Source organism: Lissotriton vulgaris, chromosome 7 (genome assembly GCF_964263255.1).
Source record: "Lissotriton vulgaris chromosome 7, aLisVul1.2, whole genome shotgun sequence".
Classification (NCBI taxonomy): Eukaryota; Metazoa; Chordata; class Amphibia; order Caudata; family Salamandridae; genus Lissotriton; species Lissotriton vulgaris.
The window spans coordinates 1,281,898,667-1,281,926,258 of record NC_141695.1 but is presented as its reverse complement, the minus strand read 5'-3'; the positions used below and the strand labels follow the sequence as shown (position 1 = coordinate 1,281,926,258).

Sequence of the window (27,592 nt, the reverse complement as noted above, 5' to 3'; positions counted from 1 at the left end):
GGCGTTCAGAGAGAGACGCGCCGACCGACCAAGCAACTTTATTCCCAGTGTCTGGCTGAGTTTATTCTAGGGCCACGTGTTAGGCCTAGTCAGGATAGATGCCCTTTGAGCGTAGATCCCATAGACATCAGCCCAAGGTCATCCTACTCCCTCATCACCCGACACAACATGCATGTCTCCTTACCCCTGGCCCTATAGCGTGTTTTATAGTTCTTTATCGGTCTCTCCCCTGTCCTTGTCTCTGTCCCATCTCCGGCCCCCACCCTCCCCTGGCTCAGCTTGGCTTTTTTTCTGTTTCTCTAGTCTTTCTGCGCATCTTCCAAGTATCTCTGTTTTGCGTTCCACCCCCTCTGTCTTTTACCTAGTCTTTCTCGTACATGAAGTATTTTAATCACTCAGAAGACCACATTGTGTGAATACACTCTGGTGTTCTCTATAATAAAGTGCGGACAGTGGGGGCAGGGAGAAGGTAAGCGTATGCAAAGCAGCTTAAATACTTAAAGTTCCACATGCAGCGTGGCTTCTGATGTGCTACCCTAGCATGCACGTCCAAAACAACCAACTGTGATGATACGTGGACGCGAGGCTTCATGCACGTATACTCAAAGGCAAATGGTCAACGTAATTCTTTTTATGTACCTTACAATTTTTTTTTTTATATAGTTCTTTCCATAGGGGTGGAAGCCTCACGTGGGCATAGAGGATTTTCCGTCAATGTCAATATGATATGATGACGCTCCTTATAAATGTTAGTTAGTGATACACATTCCGGGCAATCTCCCAAATGCACAGAGTGCTTGCTACGATCCTGCTCCAGCCGGGTTCCTGTAGAGCCACACAGCAGCCCTCACGGCGCGGAGACTGACACGCCCGATCAGGGTCGCCCCTCTAGATTCATATTATGTTCTCGGGTGGTGCAGATCTATTATTTCTCATCTACGCCTCAGCAAGCGGTCTCCCTCCGCTTCCTCAATAAAATATCTACTGCGCATCAAAACTGCAGATGAGCGGTGACGTAAGAGAAGGCGTGCGATGACGAAAGAGATTTCAACACTCATCAGATGCTCTCATTTCCCTGGATAACCTTTATCCTTGGAGCATACAGGGGAGGCCTGATTCCTAGATTTGGCTGTGACTTACTCTTGCAGTAGTCCTGGCTTACTCCTGCAGTCATGGAGTAAGCCAGGACCACTCCCAGCTTACTCCTGGAATTCAGGAATCCGGCAGCAGTAATTAGATCACACTTATGGCAGAATGTCAGTGAATCAGGCCAGTAATCTCCAAGGACCACTCTTCTTTACTTATTGTAGGTCTGTGGGCCTTTTAGATGCAACCTCCCCCACCACTTCTGGTGAGAGACTCCTCCATTCATCTACTACCCTGGCTGCCAATGGACTTTTATAACATTGCTAGTGGCTTTCACCCCTCCTGTATTATGCACTTAGTTAGACATGCCAACATTTCTCTCATCTGCAGAGTATCCTTTTCATTACTGAGCGCCTTGTATGACACCCCGCTTGAACCATGCACAGCATTGACCGCCCCTCTCTGGACTGTCTGTGATCTTTGCCCTTCGACATACGTGACCTCCGGGACTGGACCCAGTAATACGCCTCATGAGGCCAGTAGGGGCGCTCATGAGTAGCGCAGCATCCTTTCCTTCAGGTGACCATCTCACCAGGTTAAACATAGTAACCGCAACAGCACTCTCAGTTTGGTGGCTTTGGAGAGCTTACTTCACTTGCTCCAGCACGCTCTAATGTTGACTCCTCACGCACGCAGATTTCCAGTTCTCAAAGGTTTTGTAAACACTTACTCTTGTAGTACTCATGGCTTACTCCTTACAAGAGTAAGGCACACAATGCAAGTAATTTTTTATTAGGCCCATACAGGGTAGGCAGCTTCAACCAGCCCATTTCTCTAGTTTTGCTCATTTTCTCTCCATACCTCAGAGCACACATTGTCAGTCCTTGTGAGTCGCAGCGGGTGTGAGGGGTTATTCTCCCCTTCTTGAGACTCACAGTGAAATACACAGTTGAGAAGATGAAAGCTGAGCATCACACAAAGTGTAAGCTGTCAGTTTTTGGCAGTAGACACCAGGATGAGTCTCTGTGGACATTTCTAGGAGCAGCAAGGGTTTCACCCATGGGTGCTTTCTGTTCCTGATGCAACTCACAATGCGCCCCTCTTCGTGCCTGCACAATGTACATTTGAGTGCTGAGATGGTGGTTTACTGTACCAAGACGTTGGGGGTATACCCTAAGGCGTAAGATGACCCAGCCAAGGGGACTTGGGGGATATCTACGCTTTCAGAGACAAAATTATATTTCTTAAGTCAACATACAGTAACTCAATAGAGGCCAACAGTCAGTGTAGGAACCCTGTGTACAATTCACAACATTAGTTAAAAAACTATAATCTTCACCAGTGTTAAAAATAAACAGTTTATTATTAAAAAAATACAATCTTACAATCCATTAAGAAAAATTTATACAATCAAATACACATTTTAAAAAACCAAAAGTCGACGCGTGAGGAAGGGTCATCTTACGCCTTAGGGTATACCCCCAACGTCTAGGGACGTTTTGCTTGTTTTTCCATACTTGTTAACCCGGTCCCTTACTGGTTCTTAGGGTACCTCCCTCCTTGTGTTGTGGTTTACTGTACCACCCAGGCCTCCACACTAGCATCTGCAATAAGGCATTAAGTGGATTCTTGGCTCATTCATATTTATGAGCCGGACAGCCTGTGACTCACTGCACACTGTCAGATTATTACAGACAACCTCTTTGAAAATCTGGCCCCTGGTGCCCCTGTGACTTGGAGTAATCTGGTAATGCTACCGCTCGGATATCCATACTATCTTGCTGGTTCCATTGACACATTCAGTTTTGCATCCAGTGCCAGGCTGTGTCTCGCCTCGCCAGGGGCAGGAAGCGCTATATAAATACAATCACTTGTGTATCTTGTAAAGATCTCAAAGCCACAGCCTGGAACCAGCGCATCCACATTGAGGTTTTGGCATCACGGTATCATGAAGTACTTAGGGGAGTGATTTGCTGCTTGCAAATCCTCAATTACTGGGCTTGCAACAGCTAAATCAGATTTGCTCATGTACTAACCTCATTTTGAAATTTAGAAAACATTTTTCCAACTCGCAAAATTAATTTAGAATTACATACTAAATAGCAGTTTGGGAGGGGCATGTTAGGGGAGTACCTTCCAAATTGGGAATGTGGAGGGGACCTGTTTGGACCCTTTCCCTATCCGCTGTACATGCATTATCCCACTGAGCTATCTTACCAGTCGCCTTCCAGGCGGCCTGTCTTCCTGGTTAGGGGGCTTGAGGTCACATTGTAATGGATCCTGTGCCTTGAGAGAATAGATCGAGGTGTCCAGTGTCCCTGTTGAGTTTATACGAACTTTAACTGCCACCTTTCCAACTTGTAGTAAAAGTAGATGTTTCATGAAAGCCTGCACGTTGTACCCTGGCCCTCACATGGGCTGGATCTGGCCCGGGGAGAGACTTCATCTAGTGTGTGTCACTCCATTGAAAAAGAGAGTCCCCCCACATTCCAGCCTCTGAAAACCACTTCTAGCTTTTTGCAGTTTTAAAGAAGGCTGAAGTGAGGCTGCTTTCCAGTGGGCGAGACGCTGACAAAACCTTAAGTCATGTTGAATCCGTATGGCTGACGCTTTAATTCTTTTTCTCTCCGTCTCTCTCGCTCTTTCTCCCTCCACGTTCTTTCCACTCTTTCCAGGCCATCCCTCTTTTCTCTTCAATCTCCTTTCCATTCTCTCTCCTGCGCACCCTCCCCTATTCATGTCTCACTCTGTCGCCTCCTCGCGGTCTCCCGCCCCCTCAGTATGCCAGGGAGCCCTGTCGCCTGTCTCATCTCCCTTATCTCACTTGCTCCCACACCTCATCTCTTTCTTAAACAGTACAGGACCCCATTCACCAGTCTGTTCCCCCTCACCAGCGTTTGTTGCTTAGTGTCCACCCCTCCCCCAATATCTGTCCCTCATACCAGTGTCTATCCCTATGCATGTCCCTCCCCGGACATCTGTTGCCACCTACACTCATTTCTGTCTCCCGCCACTAGTGTCCACCCTCACCGCTGATGTCTGCTCCAACACCAGTGTCTGTCCTCACACAGGTGTCTGCCTGTTCCCATACACTAGTACCAGTCCCTCAGCAGCACTGACTGTTCCTCTTCACCAGCGTCTGTTCCCCTTCACCAGCGTCTGTTCCCCTTCACCAGCGTCTGTTCCCCTTCACCACTGTCTGTTCCCTTTAACCACGGTCTGTTCCCTTTAACCACGGTCTGTTCCCTTTAACCACGGTCTGTTCCCTTTAACCACTGTCTGTTCCCTTTAACCACTGTCTGTTCCCTTTAACCACTGTCTGCTCCCTTTCACCACTGTCTGCTCCCTTTCACCACTGTCTGCTCCCCTTCACCACTGTCTGCTCCCCTTCACCACTGTCTGCTCCCCTTCACCACTGTCTGCTCCCCTTCACCACTGTCTGCTCCCCTTCACCACTGTCTGCTCCCCTTCACCAGTGTCTGTCGCTTAGTGTCCACCCCTCCCCAATATCTGCCCTAACACCAGTTCTCTTTCCCTCATACCAGTCTCTATCCCCATACATATCCCTCCCTGTACATCTGTCGTCACCTACACAAGTGTCTGTTTGTGTCTGTTCCCCTTCACCAGTGTCTGCTGCTTAGTGTCTACCGCTCCCCCAATATCTGCCTTAACACCAGTATCTGTCCCTCATACCAGTACTATCCCCATACATGTCCCTCCCCATACATCCGTCGCCACCTACACTTGTGTCTGGCTCCTGTCGCCAGTCTCTGTTCCACTTCACCAGTGTCTGTCGCTTAGTGTCCACCCCTCCCCCAGTATCTGTCCCTCATACCAGTGTCTATCCCCATACATGTCCCTCCCATACATCCGTCGCCACCTACACTTGTGTATGCCTCGCAGCACCAGTGCCCATCCTCACCACTGAGGTCTGCCCCAACACCATGTCCGTCCTTACACCAATAAGAGTCTGCCTGTCTCCCTACGCTGCCACCAGTCCCTCAGCAACAGTGTCTTTCCCCAAATGTTGCAGTTTCTGTCTCAGCAAGGAGGGAGCGCATATTTGCAGACTGTAGACATGTGAATAGGTCAGCAGCTGTTAAGTGTCTGGGAACCACTAGAAATCCATTTCAGAAAGGCGCCAATGCCACCAGGAAGGCAACATTTTCCCTCTACATCCCTCCACCAGGCATGCCCTCCACGGACATGTAAGAGCAGTTAGAAGTGTGAGTGCATGGAAAGGAATGTGGGATCTGCCCCTTACGGACACCAACTGCTGGAGTCTGTATCAAAGGGTCGCCTCTTCCCCGCTTTCCAAGAAGCAGACTCAGTTATAGGTGAGACTCTATGTGTGGGTGGCTCTGTGTGTGTGTGTGGCTCGGTGTGTGTGTGTTGGTGGCTCTGTGTGTGTGTGTTGGTGGCTCTGTGTGTGTGTGTTGGTGGCTCTGTGTGAGTGTCTGGGTGACTGTGTGTGTGGGTGACTCTGTGTGTGTGGGTGGCTCTGTGTGTGTGGGTGGCTCTGTGTGTGCGAGGGTGGCTGTGTGTGTGTGTGTGTGTGTGTGAGTGGCTCTGTGTGTGTGTGGGTGGCTCTGTGTGTGTGGGTGGCTCTGTGTGTGTGTGGGTGGCTCTGTGTGTGGGTGGCTCTGTGTGTGTGTGTGTGTGTGTGTGTGTGTGTGTGTGTGTGTGTGTGTGTGTGTGTGTGTGTAGCTCGGTGTGTGTGGATAGCTTTTTTTGTAGGTGGCTCTATGTGTGGGTGGCTCTGTCTGTGTGAGGGTGACTCTGTGTAGGTGGCTCTGTGTGTGTGGGTAGCTCTATGTGAATGACTGTGGGTGGTTCTGTGTTGGTGGCTCTGTATGTGTGTGTGGGTGGCTGGCTTTGTGTGTTTGGCTCTGTGGGTGTAAATGCAATAGGTCTCGCATTTGCAAGCGATTAAGCTATTGGCATTGTAAATGACAATGCCATTTATTTAACGATTAAGCTATTGGCAATGTAAATGACAATGCCATTTATTTATGATTTTTTTTAAATTAAAAAAAATGTCATGAGCAATTACAATAGCTCTACCTTTAATAATGCCGAGACCATTGCATTGTAAATGCTTGTTTGTTACTGCACCTCATTTAAGGTCCCGAACATGTCAGTCTGCGTGTTCTCGATAATCGAAGCGGCTTAAATGTTGAAGTGATCACCCCGCAGCAGTCATTTCAATCCGACCTTGAGTCTGCTCCGAAAGCAGCAACAGAGTGTCCCTTCTCTAAGCAACTCTCGGACTAGACTAGGTTCTTGGCGGCTTCAATATATGCCTTTCTGCGCTGGCCGCACTGCACATGGATGTGGAAAAAGCTCACAGACGAACTAATCTCTTCCATTTCAGGGCTCCTGTGCGTAGCGCTGCGAAGAAGCGGACAGTCATTCAGGCACAAGCGTCTAAGTCACAAGGGGGCGCTCTAAGCGCATGAGTTGGGTCCGCTGTCAGAATGTCAGCAAAAAAAAAGAAACTGCTCAGATCGATCCATGTATTCTCTATGAAAATGTCCGACCTCTTAAAACCGCAAAGGTAACTTCCGGGGCACTAGAAGCAGACACTTCCGGAAAAGCAGGCCAAGCATTATATGCACGTTTGCGGCTCTTTTTCAAGGCGTCATTCACTTTTCCAACCAACCACAGGCTTTGTATGCGCTACAGCAACCGCATCGTAGATCCACCCCCAGCATGCTTTTCCGTTCAACCAGGTTTTAACTTATGTTGCTAGTTGGTTTTCTGAAGTACTTTTGAGTGTAACGAGGGACTGTTAAGCTTTTTCTACGGACCAGTCAGGTAAGTCTTAAATTCGACATTGTAGGGCGTGCTTTGTAGGGTTGATATGCAAATGTAGAAGAGGTGTGGCGCAGCTGCCAGAGCGGCTGACTCCGGAATTCTGGGGCTAGCAGTTCGATCCCCGGCGCCAGCGGCAGGTTAGCCCAGCACCATGTGAGACTGGGCAGTAGCTCGCTTAATCTTCCCAACGGCCCCCAGCGCCTAGTTAACCCTTAGAGGTAATTTTGCGCGATTTACAAATTCTGCTATTTCATTTATTTCAATAGTGCGCCTTGGTATAAGCATGATTACTAGTTCTGAAGAAAGCCTGTTTGCTGGAGGGCGTTGAAAGAAAGCAGAAACGCAAGCAGCGATGTAAGGGGAACAGTTTGTCTAGAACAGAGCAGAGCTCAAGTCACACTGGAAAGACTCCAACTCCAACAGTGACATCAGCCAACTTACTCAATAGAATCTGCTGATCAGTTCCTCCTATCCCATCCTGTAGTAGAACAGCTCCTTAAAGGCACCAGGACCTAGCACATTCCCTTTCCGACGAAAACGTAACTTAATTATTAAGCAAGACCATACAATATACTATCAGCAATCTATTATTTCTTTCTAGCATGCTTTAAAAAGTCCTAAAATGTTATCAGACCTGCAGGTCTTGTGACTTGAATAGTCTACTCGAGCTAACAGTAAGCGCTAAACCTGCCGCCCCCATAAACTGGTCTCAAATTGTGTGATCCTAGGCAAATATTTTACTTCATAGCCCATATGAGAGCACCTTCAAATATGCAAGTTCAACATATCCGCTCTACGAAAAAAACTATTTTGTTTGGTTTAATAAACCAAACTTTTGCTCTACATATAATAAAAATATAGCCCGAACAATTTACACCAATCTTACCTTTTTATTCGCTAATAGCATTATGATCAGGGCGAGGGGCGGGACTGTTTCTCAGATGATGTTTTAAAACTCCCACTTTTAATACATATATTTCTAAAGAATGCTGTGGTTGTGCACTGTAATTTACAGACAGTACATTTTATTTTGAAAGGACCACAATCTTTCCCACTGACATGTACTTTTACTGATAAACCTATATAGTGTACAAACAATGTATGGAACCTATATAGTGTACAATGTATGGAAACCTGGTTTCAGAAAATATATCTCATTTTCACATCACCAAGTAAAGTGATTAGATTTGTTTTGATCCTATTAAAATCTTTCACTAACTGCTGATATATTTTGAACTATATGTAGAGCTCATTTACAAGCTATTTAAATGTTGTGTGTTGGATAAAAACTAATATCCTACAGCCTTTTCCCATTCCCTGTGCCTGAGCATAATTGTCAGACAGTTCACTTTGCAAAATCCTCTAACTTTAAAGTTAGAGATAGACAAGTAAACATCTGTTTCCAAGATAAAATGAACAGTAATTTGTAAGAAGACATAAGCTGACATTGGACCTCAGTCTTTTGAATGCACAACAAATGTGACAGGATAATACCATGATTGCTCATTCATTTTTTTATGATTAGAACACGTGTTTTTTGCCTCTAAGCTCTAAAATTAGATCACCCTGATAAGATATGACTTTCCATAACAAGTGGGCAAGTAGATTTTTGAGGCTTGTCTAGGATGTAATAAACCGTGAAAGAGAGCCTGCTACCAACGCTCTAAATCCTGCGGTGCCCCTCACTCACATGAGTCGGGATGCCCTTTAGGTTTTAAAAGAACCCTCACCTACTAACAGTAGTTAGTGGCATGCTTCATCATAGGGTTACCACACGAGATACCTAATGCATCTGGGTGTGCTACAATGCCTGAGTTACAGCGGGATGGACTTGCTCTTAGAGTGGCATGTGATATTTGTGCATAACTAAGAATGGTGTCTGCCTTCAGAAAAAGGGAGTTCATCGAACTTGTCATTTTTAGCATAAAGTGGGCACATAATTATCTGGAGGAACTTCAATGAAGTAACAGGGTTTAACCTCCAAGCAAAAAACTCTCAAAGAAAAATACAGGCCCGAGATTACCCTGACGGGATCATAAAAACAACTCGAAAGTGAGCCAGAAACCAAAACAGAGAGGCATTTTTAGAGAACCATGCCCGTAAGAACACAACAATCCCTCTCATGTGTCATGACTTTTAACTCGGTGTCGAACCAGGTACAGAACATTGGTGCATTTTATGCCCAGGCAACCTGAAATGGGGAAACACTGTTTTTCTACAAATGAGCAAGAAACCTAAAAGTCAATTTGGTGTCCACTTGCCCCAAGAAAAACACAGAAACCAGAGCGACTGTCCTCAATAGCTAGGGGCTTCCGTAAATTGTAGGGCATTATGCCTGTGGGAGCTGCAGTATCTGCCACCTGGCTTACACCACCAAAACACTGGACTTTGCACCAAGGAGAAAGTGGACAATCAAAAAACAAACTAACCTTAATTCCGAAAAAGTTATCTAAATGATTACTTGTCCGTGTGGGCTTCGTTACGTGGGAATGACAAGCAGAAAAACAAAAACAAGAATATATTACAATGGGACATACAACAAATTATCTTAACTGGGTCTCCATTGACCAACTGGACAACTGGATCAGAAACACAGAGAAGTTACTCTTTGAAAATAAACAGCAGTGGATCTAGTGCTTATCAATCAATCAATCAATCAGTACATTTGTAGAGCACGCTACTCACCTGTGAGGGTCTCAAGGCGCGGGGGGGGGGGTGGGGGGAGTGCCGATACTGCTCAAAGAGCCAGGTCTTGAGGTGTTTCCTGAATGTGAGGTGTTCCTAGGTCAGTCGTAGGTGGGCGGGGAGGGAGTTCACGTCTTGGCCGCCAGGTAGGAGAATGATCTTCCTCCGGTTGTGGTTCTGCGGATCCGTGGGACGGTGGCGAGGACGAGGCTGGCGGAGCGGAGTTTGCGTCCTGGAGTGTAGAACGTGAGGCGGTTGTTGAGGTGTTCGGGACCTATGTCATGGAGCATTTTGTGTGCGTGGATGAGGAGCCTGAACATGATCCTTTTGTTGACAGGGAGTCTGTGCAGGTCTCTCAGGTGAGCTGATTATATGGCTGTGGCGGGGGATGTAGAGGATGAGACGTGCGGATGCGTTCTGTATGCGTTGGAGTCTTTTCTGAAGTTTGACTGTGGTTCCTGTGTATAGGGCGTTTCCGTAGTCTAGTCGGCTGGTGACGTGGGCCTGGGTGACCGTCTTTCTAGTTTTGGTAGGGATCCACCGGAAGATCTTAAGGAGCATGCGCAGGGTGTTTAAGCATGAAGATGAGATGGCGTTGACTTGCTTGGTCATCGTGAAAGAGGAGTCCATGATGAATCCCAGGTTGCGTGCGTGGTCAGTGGGTGTCGGTGTGGTGGACAGTTCTGTGGGCCACCAGGAGTCGTCCCAGGCGGATCGGGATGGTCCGAGGATGAGGACCTCTGTCTTGTCTGAGTTTAGTTTCAGACGGCTGAGTTTCATCCATTCAGCAACGTTTTTCATTTCTTCCTGAAGGTTGAGTTTGGTGGTGAGGGAGAGTATCAGCTGGGAGTCGCCGGCGTATGAGATGATGTTGAGGTTGTGTTTGCGTGCGATGGTGGCGAGGAGGCTCATGTAGATATTTGAAGAGGGTTGGGCTGAGCGATGAGCCTTGGAGTATGCCGCAGATTATCTCGGTGGCTGAGGAGCGGATGGGTGGGAGGCGGACTCTCTGGGTTTCATCGGAGAGGAACGAGGTGATCCAGTCCAGGGCTTTTCCTTGGATCCCGGTGTTGTGGAGGCGGGTTTTTAGGGTGCGATGGCAGATTGTATCAAATATTTACAACAAGGGGTGGTGAGGGACAGAGTCTCTGAATTAAACAGAATACTCTCACCCAGTCAAGAGATCAGGGCTAGATCCAACACCGTTTTTTAGCTCACTGCACCATCCCAGTTTCAGAACCTGGCTGTATGCAAATTAGTCTGTTCCTGTCCCAGTGCATGATGGGAACAGGGCAAACCAAACTACAAAAGCCAATTCTTACACTGGGAAGGAAACAAGCTACCGGGGACCGGTTTCTGGCATTTCAGCCGTCTTCGGCCCGGCTTGCTTGAATCCTGATGGTGCAATGAGCAAGGGACTCACATCTGAGTATACCCTTCCACGCTTAGGGTGGACAAAAATATTTACAACAAGGGGTGGTGAGGGACAGAGTCTCTGAATTAAACAGAATACTCTCACCCAGTCAAGAGATCAGGGCTAGATCCAACACCGTTTTTTAGCTCACTGCACCATCCCAGTTTCAGAACCTGGCTGTATGCAAATTAGTCTGTTCCTGTCCCAGTGCATGATGGGAACAGGGCAAACCAAACTACAAAAGCCAATTCTTACACTGGGAAGGAAACAAGCTACCGGGGACCGGTTTCTGGCATTTCAGCCGTCTTCGGCCCGGCTTGCTTGAATCCTGATGGTGCAATGAGCAGACATGAGTCCCTTTCTCACTGCTCCATCAGGATTCAAGCAAGCCGGGCCGAAGAGGCTGAAATGCCAGAAACCGGTCCCCGGTAGCTTGTCTCCTTTCTGGTAAAGAATTGGCTTGGTAGTTTAGTCTGCCCTGTTCCCATGATGCACTGGGCCAGGGACAGACTGATTTGCATATAGCCAGGTTCTGAGCTGGGATGGGGCAGTGAGATAAATAACGGTGATGGATCAAGCCCTGATCTTTGGACTGGGTAAGAGTGGTCTGCTCAATTCAGACACTCTGTTCATCACCACCCCCTTTTGTAAATCGAGATTGTATCAAAGGCGGCTGAGAGGTCTAGAAGGATGAGGGTGGTTGTTTCCCCGTTGTCAAGCAGGGTCCTGATGTCGTCAGTGGCTGCGATGAGGGTGGTCTCGGTGCTGTGGTTGGCTCGAAATCTGGACTGGGATGGGTCGAGGGATCCATTGACCTGTGGGTTTCTTCAGTAGGGCGTTGATCTCTGCGTGCTTCCAGCTCTCTGGGAAGGTGGCGGACGCAAGGGAGTTGTTTATGACGTTCCGTAGGTGGGGGGCGATGATTGTGTCGGCTTTGTTGAAGATGTGGTGAGGGCATGGGTCGGAAGGAGAGCCAGAGTGGATGGTGTTCATACCTTGGGCACTTTCTTCGGTGCTGATGGGAGTCCAAGCGCTGAGGGTGGTCGTGGGGGCGTTGGTTGGGTGGCTGGGGGCGGAGTCTGGGCACTGAAGCTTTTGTGAATATCGGCGATCTTGCGATAGAAGAACGTGGCGAGGGAGTTGCGGAGGTCTTGTGATGGTGTGATGTTGTTGCTGTTGGCTTTGGGAATGGAGAGCTCTTTTACGATGCTGAAGAGTTCCTTGCTGTTGTGTGTGTTGTTGTCCAGCCGTTCTTTGAACAATGTCCTTTTGGTGGTGCGGATCAGCTGGTGGTGTTTGCGAGTGGCGGTCTTGAGGGCTGTCATGTTTTCTGTCGTCTGTTCGCGGCACCAGGTTTTCTCGAGGGTCCGGCAGGATTTCTTCGATTCTTTGAGGTCGTCAGTGAACCATGTTGTTTTCCTGTTGCCGGACTTGCCTGGAGGGTTTTTCAGTGGTACAAGGGCGCAGTTGGCGATCCACTGTGTGAGGTTGCCGGCTGCGTTGTTGGTGTCAATGGTGGTGATTGGTGGGTTCTGGCTCAGTGATGTGGTTAGCTGGTCTGCGGTGACTTTGCTCCAGCATCTACGGGGGATCTGTTGCGGGCGGTGGTGGGATGTGGTCTTCTTAAAGGTGAAGTGGATGCAGCTGTGGTCGGTCCAGTGTAGTCCTGTGGAGTGGCTGAAGGCAACGTGGCTGTTGGCAGAGAAGATGGGGTCAAGCGTGTGGCCGGGGTAGTGGGTGGGGGTGTTCACCAGTTGCTTGAGTCCGAGGTTGGCGGGGTTGTCGAGCAGGGTGGTGGTGTTGTTGTCATTGTTGTTCTCCAGGTGGAAGTTCAGGTCCCCTAGGAGGATGTAGTCTGATGAGGCAAGGGCATGTGGGCTGATGAAGTCGACGATGGCTTCACTGAATTGTGTACATGGGCCTTGGGGTCTGTAGACAAGGGTTTCTCTGAGGGTGGTCTTGGGGTGGGTGTGGATCTGGAAGTGTAGGTGTTCGGCGGTGATGAGGGCATCTTCGGAGTTGGTTGTGATGTCAATGGTGTTCCTGTAGATGATGGCAATTCCTCCTCCGGTTTGGTTGACGCGGTCCTTTCGGGTGATCTTGTACCCTTCCGGGATGGCTATGGCGATGTCGGGGGCTGAGGAGGCGTTCATCCAGGTTTCTGTGAGAAAGGCGATGTCTGGTGCTATTGTGTCGAGGAGGTCCCAGAGTTCGACAGCGTGTTTGTGGACGGAGCGGGTGTTGAGTAGGATGCACTTGAGGGGGTTGTTGTTGTTGCCTGGTCTGGGTGGAGGAATGTAGGTTCGGATGCAGGTGAATTTGCAGGTTTGGCAGGAGAAGGGTCCGTGGGTGCGCTTCGGAGTGGCTTGGTAGCAGGCGGCTGGTCGGCCGGTGTTGAGTGCGTGGAAGGTGGTGGTGTTGTATCTCAGTAGGGTTTCTTGGTTTCGGCGGAGGCCAGGGGTTCTGGCGCTGGGCGCGGTCCAGGCACGGACGGGCGCAGACGGGCTTGCCTTTGGCGCTCCAGCAGCGCGCCTGCTGCGCGCGGCCTCCATAAGAAGGGTTGTGGGAGGGAGGAGCAGCTGGGAGGCGGGAGCGGGGCGGCGAATGGGGCACCAGGGAGGCGGGGCCGCAGGGAGACAGCGGCGGGAAGCGCAAGGGAGGGGAGCGGGTGGAGGGCAGGGGAGGAGGGCACAGGGTCCTGGGGCGAGGTGGCAAGGAAATAAGAAGTGGCAAGGAATAAGGAGAAAGGAGATCAGAAGATGGCACAGTAAGACAGATCAGTGGCAAAAGAAAAATCAGTCCAAAGTGGAAAAAGTAGGACTGCAACGAGGAATGCAAGGGCACGGTGGGCAGCGGGAAGAGGCACAGGGGGACCGTGTGGCGGCTGAGGGGGGACCTACCTGGTGACAGGGTCAAAGGTCGCACAAAACAGGTTCAAAAGACAGGTTCACACTAAACACGTTCAAAAGACAGCATACCATGGAATGCCATACAACTGGGATCCACTGCTAATGCATTAATACCCCTCTCACACTTCCATGAAGTACCTATTCGGAAGCACTTCACATTTGTAATTGAGATAACAGCACATTGAGGTTAGACTGCCACAATATTATTACCCTTAGTAATGGTTTTGATGTAACTTTAACCTCTCTAATTCAGGGGTTCGCCACGCTTGATATTCACCAAGGATCATAGTAATATGGTAACCACCACATGCACACTAGGTTACCATGGAGATTTGATGGGCTCTCGGATGTCCTTTGTACTGTATTAATTCCAAGATCCTTTAAAATTGAATTGAGTATTAAGGCTTATTTTAATTCTGGTTGCCATTGTATACACATAACAATTAAGTGCCTTCTACACGATGAGAAATCACCAGTTCATGGTCCCCTCTTTTGCTGAAGAATGACACCATTCTTAGTTATGCAGAAATATCACACGCCACTCTAAGGTTGTAAATATGCCACATTAAGAGTGAGTCCAGCCTGGGACACAGTTTAGAAAAAACTTTGGACATAGACTACAACCACATTGAGATTGAACCCGTTCAAGGACTCGCATGACCGTGTACATATGCTTAGTCAGCAGTGCTGGCTGACATGCCTCCACACCGCAGCACGCCAACGACAACCCACATGATGACTTTGCATGCCAATGTTCGTACACAGATTCTCTCTGTCCCTGCCGGTAACTGTATTTAGTCTTGTCGGGACATAGGCACAGTAAAATGTGGAACACTGAGGACACCAAAGTGGTAGTATGCAGCATGACACTTTGACAAAGTAGGTCTTGAGGATGGGTAGTGTTGGTATTTCCTTTGCGAGCCACCTGACATCATTATCTGGCATGTTTCTACTCCCTCAGTGTGTGACTACATGGTCTGCCCACCTCCGAGTATCAATGATGCAAAGGAATAATTAGAGTTACACTTTCCAAAATTAGGCAAAGTTCAGTGACACACTTAATGTCCAAAAGCGTTTCATCTAGTGGAGTTTGCGCAGTGACATGCACACTGAAGACGAGGAATTATCTGGCTATAGTAGCGCACACACCATGTGTTGGTCACTTTTTCATAACAGTGACACGCACACTAGTGGAACAACCTGTATGTCATCAGTAATGCAAGGTTACACAGTGATACGCACGCTGGTAGTGTTTAAGATTTTTAATTTTATTTGGAGCAGAGAATTTGACAAACCCTGCTAGGCAAAGTGTAAATGCACCACCTATTTTTCTCCAACCCCCTGGTGAACCACCTATTAATTGGAAAACGCGGTATAGGGCTTTCAGTAAATATTTGGGACCTATAGGGGGTGCCAGGTGACGCGCAGAAAGGAGAACATTTGTGTTAGTGCTCACTTTAGGTTTTGAGGGGCAGGCGATTTATGAACATTTGCCCCCACTACAAAATGTAGTAGATGTTGAAGAGGAGTTGGATGTGTACCAACAGGTGGTAAAAACAATGGAAATACAGTTTGATGCCCTACCAAATCTGATAGTGAACAGACACAAATTTTATACATATGAACTGCACCAGAAAGAATCTGTTGATGCATATGTAGCAGCGTTACATATGTTGGCTGCGGATTGTGAATTTGAAAAATTAAACACACAATTAATGACAGACCAGTTAGTTATCAGGTGTTGTGACAGGAAAATCCAACAGAAACTGCTTATTTTGAAAAATCCGTCATTAACAGAAACTATTGCCATAGTTAACCCCTTAAGCGCTGCCGTCGGCCAACGGCCGATGGCAGCGCTACCTCCCCAGTGCTGCGAACGACCGTTGGCCGACGGGCCAGCGCTCGTTATTCGAACGTTCAGCACTGGGTGCTGAACGTTCGACGCAGCAAAGAGGTTTATAGCATAGAAACTTCTCACAAAGCATCAAAAGAATTGTTGAACAAATAAAATGCATGTGTACATGTAGTTTCTGAATACAGTAACAAAGAGCAACACAAGAGGAAAGTTGGGTATCAGAAGAAAAAAAAATAATTCCAGTAGAGGTGACAAAAACTCATTTTTAAAACAAAATGCCCTGCCAAGAACGCTATGTGTATGTGCTGTGGAAAAGTAGGATACTTTGTGAGGGTCTGTCAGAGTAAAAGGAATAGGGGGAATTTCATTATGGAAGGTCCAGATGATGAGTGTTTAGAGATGGTGGAACGAATAAGAGATGTGGTATTGGTGGTTGCCAAAGGGAGTGAACAAGAATGTGTGGATCCAAACACAGAGATTGTGGTGGAAGGTAAAGTACTAAATCTCGGGGGCGTGGCTGAACCGCGAAGCGCGATGGCCGCAGCTTAGCGGAGCTCTGCCACTCCTAATCTTGCCCCTCGTCTATCCGGCATACGTATCCTGATTCAGTTTGCAATTTACCGATCGGAAGGCTCTGGGGACACGAACTAGAGTTGGCGGGCCCCCAACATCAACTAGGGGCGGAGTGTTTAACGTGACCTAAGCAAGGCTTGCTTGGGAGGCGGAGGCCGGGGCCTCGAGTAGTGGTGGTGGCGGTATGCGCGCCACTTTGCTGAGCGGAGACACTCGAGGCTCCTGGGCCGGGATGCTCCCGGAGTGCTTTCCTGTACCGGCAGACCCGGAGACTAGATCAAGGTCCCGGAGGTGGGTGCCGACGGAGCGGAGACCTCTGCGGCATGCAGCGAGCTGGGGACTTTCTTTAAGGCGGACAGGAGGAGCCGCCCAGAACATTAGCATAGGCCGACCCGGGTCTGCTGCCGACTCTCCTGGAGTGTGCCCTCCCTCCCCACAGGAGTGATGGCCAAGGAAAATAGTGGGGCCCCTTGGGGAACGACGAAGTTGCTGCGGCTTGTGGGGGCCAGCGATAGACAGCGGACCTGAGGAGGAACTGAGGTGGAGTATGGGGGTCTCCAACTGCCTTGTGATCCCGCGGCTCGTACTCTGACCATCGGAGCGGAGACACCACTCGCGGAGGACCGCAGCAGTGAGCAGGTACCGGGGGTGCCAACACGAGGGCCCAGAGTTGGGCCAGTGCCATCAGCGGAGCCCACCACACCATAACCTATGGCAGCGGGAAGACACGTGGTGGTATTGAGTGAGTGAGACTGCCAATACCATATCATAAGTGGTGTCATTAGCGATCTGAGCAGATAGTGATCTGCACGGGGGCGGCTTTGGTGCAGCGCTCTACTGACACAAAGAATCAGAGGGCGGCCATTCTTTCCCCGTAGAGAGCCGCCCATACATCCGGCTGAGCAACCCGCACTGCTGAGCTCTTCCCCACCCCCCACCCACACCCCCACGGCCCATGTAATGAGCATTGGCAGCACACCTGGACACACCAGACTGGAGCATTAGTCAGCCCGCCCAGGATAGACGCTAAGTACGGGTTGGGCACGGCGATCACTGACTTCCGCCCCCCATCCTCCCGAACTTGGGATCCTGAGTAGGGACGTGACCAACTGGACCAGGTGAAGTGGCAATCCTGCCCACATACCAGGGCACGTCTGAGTATCCCTGTTGCCACAGAGTTCTACCCATTGGATGTGCCTGGATCAAACACTTGATGCGCAATTTCGTCCAATAGAGACCGCAAACCTGGACAGCAGACCAAACTGGACAAGTATACACTTCCCAAAACATCGGTACCTGAACCATCCTCCACGAGCAGGAGTGGAGGTTCGACAGGGGAGGCGGACCCAGAACCCACGCTCAAGGACGTCCTAGAAGCAATTGCTGGAATCAAGTCTTCACTGGAGCACAAGCTGGACACCATCACGGTGGAGGTCAACGTACTCCGGGCGGACATGAACAAAAACAACGAGCGGATCAAACAAGTGAAGCTCACCATGGCAAGCCTTGTGAAAGACGCCTCCCAGCTACAAACTGAGGACAAGGAACTGCAGCAATTCCGGAAATTTGCTGAAACCAAGCTGGACGACTACGAAGGTCACCTTTAACGCAACAATGTGCAAATATTGGGTGTCCCAGAAAGATCGAAGGGGCAGGCCACAGATCTCTTCTTAGAGGATCTTATGCTGAATCACCTGCAACCCAGGGGGCTCGGGAAGTTTTTTGTTATTGAGAGAGCACATAGGGTCCCGGGGGGACGGACGAAACCTTATGCCCCCCCTCGACCGATCCTTGCTAGGGTTCTCAACTTCCGCAACCGAGACGTGATACTCCAACATGCCCGGACGGGGCCTCCCCTGAAACATGAAAACGCTGAAATAACCTTCTTCCCGAACTTCACCCAGTTGGTGCAGAGGCAAAGACGCTTCTTCCTGGGGATTAAGAAGGTGCTGAGAGACAAGGGGTACAAATACGCCATGCTGTGCCCAGCCAGGCTTCGAGTGGAAGCGGACGGAAAGGCCTGGTTTTTTGATAACCCAAATATAGCAGCGGACTGGCTGGAGAATCATTTATTGACTCCTCATGGGACACTGTGGTGAGGTGGTTTGGGGGGGGGGGTGGACTTGTGGTGGGAGTGCGGTTGGTGTGGGTTTATATTACCACCTGATCTTTGAAGGGAGCCGAAATTCTGGCAGGGCAACCTGATTATCATTACAGTGGATTGTATGAGCCTTTCATCAGAGTAGGCTTATTTGACAAGCAGAATTGTGAGATATTGCACGACTTTATTGATTGTGGTTGGGGCGGGGGACAGAGAGGGAACCACGTACCCCACTTTTCTACTTGTAGTATCTTGTAGGGCGACAGGCACTCTGCAAGTTGAGTCATGGGCAGTTTGAAGCACGGAGTGCGGGGGTGCAGGGATGGGTGAGGTTGGGAGGGAAAGTTACAGTTTTCAAGGTTTGAAATGTATGTAGAGTTTGTTCTTTCGACAACACCAACATGGGCTACCGAGCCTTAATACTGTGGGACACAGTGGGATGTAGGGGTTAGAGTCCTCAGCTGGAATGTAAACGGGCTGGGTGACAAGATCAAACGTGGCATGGTCAACCAATACATCAGGCGACAGCCTCAGACGTCATCCTCCTACAGGAAACACATCTTATTGGGAACACATGCAAGGCTCTGAATAAGGGAGGCTATAGGTTGGTTGCACATGCAGGCTTCACTACTGGGCCGCGAGGGGTGGGCATATTAATCAAAAACTCGTTCCCTTTCACTGTGCAAGCCACTTGATCTGACACACATGGTAGATATATCGGGGTCTCGGGTATATGGAAGGGCAAGACGGCCACATTTGTTTCAGTGTATGTTCCCCCCCCCCTCCAGAACGATGCATTCAAGGACCTGGGTATTATACTCTTGTCACTCCCTGTAGGCCTCCTAGTGATAGGAGGAGATTTCAACGCAGTGATGTCTGGAGCACTTGACCATTATCCACCGCGGGACATCGACCTGCAAAGAAGTGGTTACCAGACTTTCTCGAGTCCATGGGACTGGTGGATGGTTGGAGGATACACAATCCAGATAGGACTCAATACATGTACTTGTCTGGAGCCCACCGTAGTCTATCTCGTATTGACCACATCCTTGTCCCGGTGGCGCAGGCATTCAATACCCGGGAAATCCGCCACTTGGGTAGAGGCATCTCGGACCATTCTCCGGTCTAGATGAAGGTAGTCCTGGGTCAAATGAGTGCCGGGAAGATCGCTCCCTTTAATTCATGGTACCTGCGAGCCTCGGAAACCCAAAAGACCCAAAAGAAAATAGCCCAAGCTATGGACAACTACTTTCAAGGCAATGAGGGGACTACAGATTCCACGTAGACGTTATGGGAAGCCTACAAAACAGTAATTTGCGTGGAAACCCAATCCCTGATTGCGGGAAAGAAAAAGGACAAGCAGGTAGATTTAGTACGAGCAGAAGAAGAAATACTGAGAGTGGAAGAAGACTTAGCTCAGACACCCAAAAAACGACATCTCCTTAATTTGAAACAAGACAAATTCAAAAGCATTGCTTAGGACAGAGCCAGGGCACAGTGTAGAGACATACAGAGAAGAATGAGAATGAATGAGCATGGTGATAAGGCGGCGAAGCTAATTGCATGGCTGGATAGGAGGGAATGGGCTGCCCGTCTGGTGCCCGAGTTACAAGGCGAGGACACCGTCCCTATAACAGACCCGCAGGAGATAGCTGGCCAGTTTGCAGACAACTATCAAACGGTTTATCGCACGACTAGTAACTACACAGATGTAGACAATTATGAATTGCTCCGAGGTATCAGACTTCCTACCCTTTGTCGATATCATTTGCAGGGAAAAACCCACTTTCTTCAGCAGCACTTTTCCCTATTTTTCCCCAAGTATTTCCCCCCCTCCAAATGTAGCTGTTTTTGCCTAATTTCTTGTTCCCCTCCAAGGGGAATCCACAAACCTCTGATACCTTTTAGAATCCTCAAGATGTTGGAAGAAAAGGAGCAAATTTGGCATGGAAACCTTAAGTGGGCAAAACTAAAAGTTATGGGGGCCCAAGCGCAAACTACTATAAATAGTCCAAAAAGTGCGTGGCACGGGGGGGGTTGTAGGCCTGGCATCGAAATGGTTACGGTGAGAGATTGGGTATGTATACTAAATCCCAATCATGTACCAAAGGGGTCATGTAAATTTAAAGAACCAGCTATAGTGGATACAGTCTACTATCAGGATAAATGGGCATTAGTGGTGGAATCTGAGTTGGGTCGTGAAGGTGGACAAACTGGTGGGTCGTTCTCAAGAACAACAGGACAACGGTCAGTGTTTGCAATTTAAGGCAGATCTTTGTTATGATTTTACCAGAGGAAAGAGGGTGATAATAAAACTGTTGCAGTATTTACCCTGAAGGGACGTTGAAGATGTTACACTTGACGATGTCTCAAGTTAGGAAAATGTATAGAATTCTACAAATTCAATTTTTCATATCATTTTGTGGTAGATGTGTGTAAATCAGTGGCGGCTACCTTTAAACAGGGGTGGTGTGCCGGAGGTGGATTGAAAAAGAAATAAACTTACCTTCTCCAACGTGCACCAGCACACCTCTCTTCAGATCTGATGCAAGCACTGGAAGCATCCAGGCTTCTGGACTCTCCCAGGCAGTCACGACGCTGCATGAGCTGCGTCGTGATTGGTCTGAGCGGTCTGTTTGGCTGCTCAGGCAGTGCCTGGGAGGCTGGGCATGTTCTTCACTGGGCCAAACCGGCATGAGCAATTCGAGGAGTGCAAACCACTCCTCACTATGCTCTGGCTTCCCAGAGCCTAGCCTCTCCCCGACTCTGAGAACTGCATAGAAAAATAAAATGAGAACGTCCTGTTATTATTCATTTTATTTTTATTTTATCCACTGCTGAAGTAGCATTGTGGCGACACTCCTCCTTAGCAGAGTAGCAGCCACTGGTTTAAGTGTGTATGTATATATAATATATATATTCAGGTATCATTTATGTACTTTAGGTAAGCTTATGGGTGTTGATGTGTAAAATATATTTTGCTAGGAGTTATGTTCTATTGTTTAATTTATAGGTATAGTAACGGAAGGGAGATGTTGTGGTAACCTATTGTTGTAACATTTACCTTTGGAAATGTTCATCCAAGGGGTTCATGGAAGGCTGTGCACATAAGTGTTCCATTTGGAATGTGAGAGTTTGCGCCAGTGTCTTCCTAGTGATTTATGAAGGTAGATGAATAAAGTAACTCGACCTATAGAACAACTGGTGTTGCATGATTATTTGGGAAGACACCTCTACAGTTATATACCCCTTATAAAATACATTTCTAATAATTAGAATAAACACTTCTATGGGAGCCATACACATTTCCCTTATGGGCATACAATAATTTCTTATACCAGGAAATTTAATGCGGTTGGTTAACTGATATTTTTCCATCACACTTGAAATAGATTGCATGGCAGATGTGCGGGTAGCTTGCTATGGCCTAATGATTTACCATGACGAGCTACCAAATAACCCTGTATAATGTCTCTCTTACCTTACCCACTGCAGATTCATTCAAAGAGTGATAATAAAGATCATAAGTCATGAATTGTCTTACATGTACCACGTGTCATAATGTACATATGGATATCTATTAGGAGTTACTCATTGCTGATAAAGCTATTTTGGTCCTGAAGAAAGCCCTTCTGACCCTGGGAGCACTTATGGAGATGGCTGAGACATGTAGACCTAGGATGTGGGAGATCAATATTATCCATTTGTGTTTTAATCTTACCCGGGAAATCCGCCACTTGGGTAGAGGCATCTCGGACCATTCTCCGGTCTAGATGAAGGTAGTCCTGGGTCAAATGAGTGCCGGGAAGATCGCTCCCTTTAATTCATGGTACCTGCAAGCCCCGGAAACCCAAAAGTCCCAAAAGAAAAAAGCTATGGACAACTACTTTCAAGGCAATGAGGGGACTACAGACTCCGCGTAGACGTTATGGGAAGCCTACAAAACTGTAATTCGCGGGGAAACCCAATCCCTGATTGCGGGAAACAAAAAGGACAAGCAGGTAGATTTAGTACGAGCAGAAGAAGAAATACTGAGAGTGGAAGAAGACTTAGCTCAGACACCCGAAAAACGACATGTCCTTAATTTGAAACAAGACAAATTCAAAAGCATTGCTTAGGACAGAGCCAGGGCACAGTGTAGAGACATACAGAGCAGAATGAGAATGAATGAGCATGGTGATAAGGCGGCGAAGCTAATTGCATGGCTGGATAGGAGGGAATGGGCTGCCCGTCTGGTGCCCGAGTTACAAGGCGAGGACACCGTCCCCATAACAGACCCGCAGGAGATAGCTGGCCAGTTTGCAGACTACTATCAAACGGTTTATCGCACGACTAGTAACTACACAGATGTAGACAATTATGAACTGGTTCGAGGTATCAGACTTCCTACCCTTTCAGATGAAAATAGGGAATATCTTGAATCCACTCTCACAGATGACTAGGTGGCACAGGCAATACGGGGAGGGAACTCGGGGAAGGTGTCGGGTCCCAATGGCATTCCAATTGAATTGTACAAATTGATACCTGACACGATAGCCCCGTACCTCCGTTCGTTGTTCATAGAGAGCAGAGACAAGGGGATGCTCCACTTTGACCAACGGGTTACAAATATCGTAGTCATTCATAAGGAGGGCAAATCCTAATAAAGCTGTGCGTCCTACAGACCAATATCGCTGCTTATCGCAGAACCTAAGATCCTTGCAAAACTATTAACTATGCGCTTGATTATAGTAATTGATACACTAGTGCACCCCGACCAGTCAGGCTTCATGCCACATCAAAATACTGCCCTAAATTTACGTTGCTTGCATGGTGTTCTGAGAACAAGGGAGACCCAAAGGAATATCACTAGGGACCTTGGGCAGTTACGTATTTCAAAAGACAGTGGTCCCTAGTAGTTCAGGGATTAGGCAGAATTGATGGACATACACTCAATAGTCAGTATGACCTTTGTCCAGCAGGACAGGTTTTTATTTTAAGAGATATGGAAAACATAAAAGGATTTTTTACAAGGTGAGTACAACCAGTAACCCACAGGGGACAAGACAAAACAGGGGGGTAAACTTGACGCAACAAAGGCGGTCTGTGCTAGTATCTCAGTGAACAGACAATGGTAAAGTACAAAGCATCATTGTGAACAATTTTCTATTAGTAGGGTACATATGATGCTACTATGTCGACGGCGTTTCGATGCCTACACACAGATACATGGCATCATCTTCAGGACAAAGAATTAATTTGTTTGTCTTGAAAGCATAACAGTTTTTTGGGGCCTATAAGCATACATACAGTTATATTGGGGAAACAAAAAAAGGGGAGACAAAACATACACATTGGGCAATAACAAAAAGACTAGGCATGTATATAAATCTGACCAGTGATCATCTGTGGCATTGTGAACTGTTTGTGGCAGTTATTCATCTTTTAGGAATAGTAATTTTGTGAATTGTAACGTGGTGGCGTGACAGGCTTTTGTTTCCATGCAGCCTATTGTGAATTGTTTATGACAGTGGGGACAACATTTAAAATCCGACGCAGTGACGGAACTGTGGGGGGCGACGCATGAGATTAAAAAACATTCAATGAGTTCAGAGTTGGACCATGCAAAGTTTAAAAACGGGTGGCGAGTGGTGTAAGCGGCGAAGTGTTGGTAACCGGCGGTTACGTGTAAAGAGTTTTACATGCGGTTCAGAGGCGAAAGGAGTTTGTGAATTATCGTTTAGCTCTACGTGATCAATTTTAAAAGGAAAGTAGCGCGAGCACACAGATCGTGATTTACCAATATTGTGGTCCACAAAGTAGTCTGTTAAGCAGTACCTATGCTTTTGGAATCAAAGCAAGTAAGGAAATTGAAGGGTTTAGGAGCACAATAGTATCCTGCCAAAAAAGCGGGAAAATAAAAGAGTGAGTATAAACATATTGATGGACCGGTGAGAAGGTGATGAAAAGCTCAAAAAATAAAATAATTACCAAACCAGGGCAAGGGAGCCTCTAAATACGAGACCGGACCAATTGTGTCTCACTAAGAAGGAAGAAAGTAGATTTATATGAGTTATGGTCCTTGTGGGGTATGGAAAAGCCGATTTAGAGCATTCTGCAGGTACTTACTTCATGGTTTGGCTGCTCCTTGTCTATGCAGGATACAAAATGGCGGGAATCGCTGTCGTGCTCATGCCTGAGGGCTAGATATAGGGGAATTCAGAAATGGAAGAGGGACTAGTCGTGGTGAGTACGGCGGCCATGCTGGAAAGGTGTGGGAGTGTTTAGAGATAGATAAAGGACTAGTCGCAGTGAAACTGGCGGCCATGCTGGAATGGTGTGGGAGTGAGGAGAAGAGGTTATATATAAAACCATGTGCAATAAACATTTACATATTTACATGAATTGTTTAAGAAACATCGCGAAACCTAGGAGGAAGTCAGGTATGTATTACAGAGTGACTGATCACAGGAGAGATGTCCAATCTTCGAGACGATTGAGGCCTGTATGGATACTGTTGGTGCGCAGTATCCAGTGAAGTTCCTCCTTGTTCAGTAACTGAGTTACGTCCGCTCCTCTGGGTGGTGGTTTTACCATGGTGATGATTGTCCATGTCAGATCATTTTCAGTGTGTCCTTTTTCTTTGAAATGTTCGACAAGAGGGGCATTTGGAGTATGGCACCGGATCCTACTACGGTGTTGTCCGATGCGTAGCTTGACCTTCTGGCTGGTTTGTCCAACATATATCATCTTGCAGGGGCAAAAAATGGCATACACCACATTGATGGAGTTACAATTAGTGAAGTGTTTTCTTTCAAAGGAAATAGTGCCAAAAGTAAATGTTTTTCCCTCAATAGTGAAGTCACACACTATGCAACTGCCACATTTTGCATGACCCGTTAGGGCAGGTAACCCCCATGCATCATTGATGGTTGTTTTCAAATTAGGCTGAGGTAGGGAAGCTCTTACCAAATGATCTTTTACATTTTTTGCTCTCTTGAATGCAAAAATAGGGTGCTCAAGATTCAGTAGTCCGGCATTTAATACAGGCCAGTGTTTCAAGATGCTTTTCTTTATGGCATTAGAGGCTGGGGTAAAAGTGGTTACACACACTAGTCTGTCTTGGTTTTTCTTTGGTTTTGGTTCTAGCAGACTCTCTCTGGGGCAGTACCAAGCCCTTTTTAAAGAACGCCTTACTAGTTTTCGAGGGTATCCCCTGTTTCTGAGTTTTATGCTGAGAGTTTTTGCCTCGGAGAAATAGTCTTCTTTGAAATAACAGTTTCTTCGAATACGAAGGAATTGTGAAAATGGGAGTGAATCTCTGAGTGCTCGGGGATGGTGACTGCTATAATTCAGCAAGGTGTTTCGTTCAGTTGGTTTTCTGTGGAGGCTGGTGGTAAGGCGTCCTTCTGTATGTTTAATTTCTAAATCTAGAAATGGAATTGAGTCTTTATTCTGGGATAGTGTGTATTTCAAGCCATTACTGTTATTGTTAAGCCAATGTAGTAGGTGTGGTAATGCTTCCGGTGAATCGTTCCAAATCATAAATATATCGTCTATATATCGTTTCCACAGGGCAATGCCACTGTGGAAAGGATTAGATTCTGTCAGTATACAGGAGGTCTCAAGATGATCCATGTAGAGAGTCGCTAGGTTGGGGGCAAAAATAGCCCCATAGATGTTCCACGTACCTGGCCATAAAATTGACCCTCAAAAAGAAAAAAGTTTTTTGTTAAACAGATCTCCAGAAGTTGAAGAATAAAGACTGATGGGACATTGTGAGGGCGCGGACGTGTGTTAAGAACTGTCTCAATCACGCGTAGTGAATCATATTGTGGAATATTGGTATATAAAGATTCCACATCCAGCGTGCACATCGTGCTGGATGTGGGATCAAATGGGTATTCCTCAATCATAGTGATCATTGACATGCTGTCTCTGATGTAGCACAGTGTGTCAGCTACAAAAGGTTTTATAAAATAGTCAATATAGTGCCCAAGTGGCTCAAGGACAGAGCCACACCCTGACACTATTGGGCGACCAGGTGGAGATTCACAATTCTGATTGACAATTGACAATTGACGAAAAGAAAGCTCTAACCTCCTTGAAAAATAACTCCTCCATTATAATAAAACCTGCGGATAAGGGAGGTGGTATTGTTATCCAAGAATTGGATAACTATAAAAAAGAAATCCATCGCCAACTAGCTAACACTGAACACTACTGTAAGCTACCTCGAAATCCCACAGAAGAAATACAGAAACGGATCCAACAGGTCACTGCTGATGCCCTAGAACAAGGATACCTCTCTAAAAAAGAACATGAGTTCCTCAATACCAAAGCCCCACGGGTACCAGTTATCTACTGCCTACCAAAGATTCACAAGAACATCTCTCCTGTGAATTAAGCTTTCTTTTCGTCAATTGTCAATTGTCAATCAGAATTGTGAATCTCCACCTGGTCGCCCAATAGTGTTCTTGTCCCACTGCCCCAGAGAGAGTCTGCTAGAACCAAAACCAAAGAAAAACCAAGACAGACTAGTGTGTGTAACCACTTTTACCCCAGCCTCTAATGCCATAAAGAAAAGCATCTTGAAACACTTGCCTGTATTAAATGCCGGACTACTGAATCTTGAGCACCCTATTTTTGCATTCAAGAGAGCAAAAAATGTAAAAGATCATTTGGTAAGAGCTTCCCTACCTCAGCCTAATTTGAAAACAACCATCAATGATGCATGGGAGTTACCTGCCCTAACGGGTCATGCAAAATGTGGCAGTTGCATAGTGTGTGACTTCACTATTGAGGGAAAAACATTTACTTTTGGCACTATTTCCTTTGAAAGAAAACACTTCACTAATTGTAACTCCATCAATGTGGTGTATGCCATTTTTTGCCCCTGCAAGATGATATATGTTGGACAAACCAGCCAGAAGGTCAAGCTACGCATCGGACAACACCGTAGTAGGATCCGGTGCCATACTCCAAATGCCCCTCTTGTCGAACATTTCAAAGAAAAAGGACACACTGAAAATGATCTGACATGGACAATCATCACCATGGTAAAACCACCACCCAGAGGAGCGGACGTAACTCAGTTACTGAACAAGGAGGAACTTCACTGGATACTGCGCACCAACAGTATCCATACAGGCCTCAATCGTCTCGAAGATTGG

The 27,592-nt window shown here is 47.4% G+C and overlaps 1 protein-coding gene across 1 annotated transcript in view; it reads left to right on the top strand.

Moving 5' to 3' along the window:
* Positions 1-6,745: 6,745 nt before the first annotated feature.
* Positions 6,746-27,592, top strand: part of PUS3 (pseudouridine synthase 3) — a 42,673-nt gene continuing 21,826 nt past the window's right edge. The window contains exon 1 of the mRNA XM_086931858.1: positions 6,746-6,903. The gene's annotated coding sequence lies outside the window, so the exon portion shown is untranslated. The remainder of the gene's footprint in view (positions 6,904-27,592) is intronic.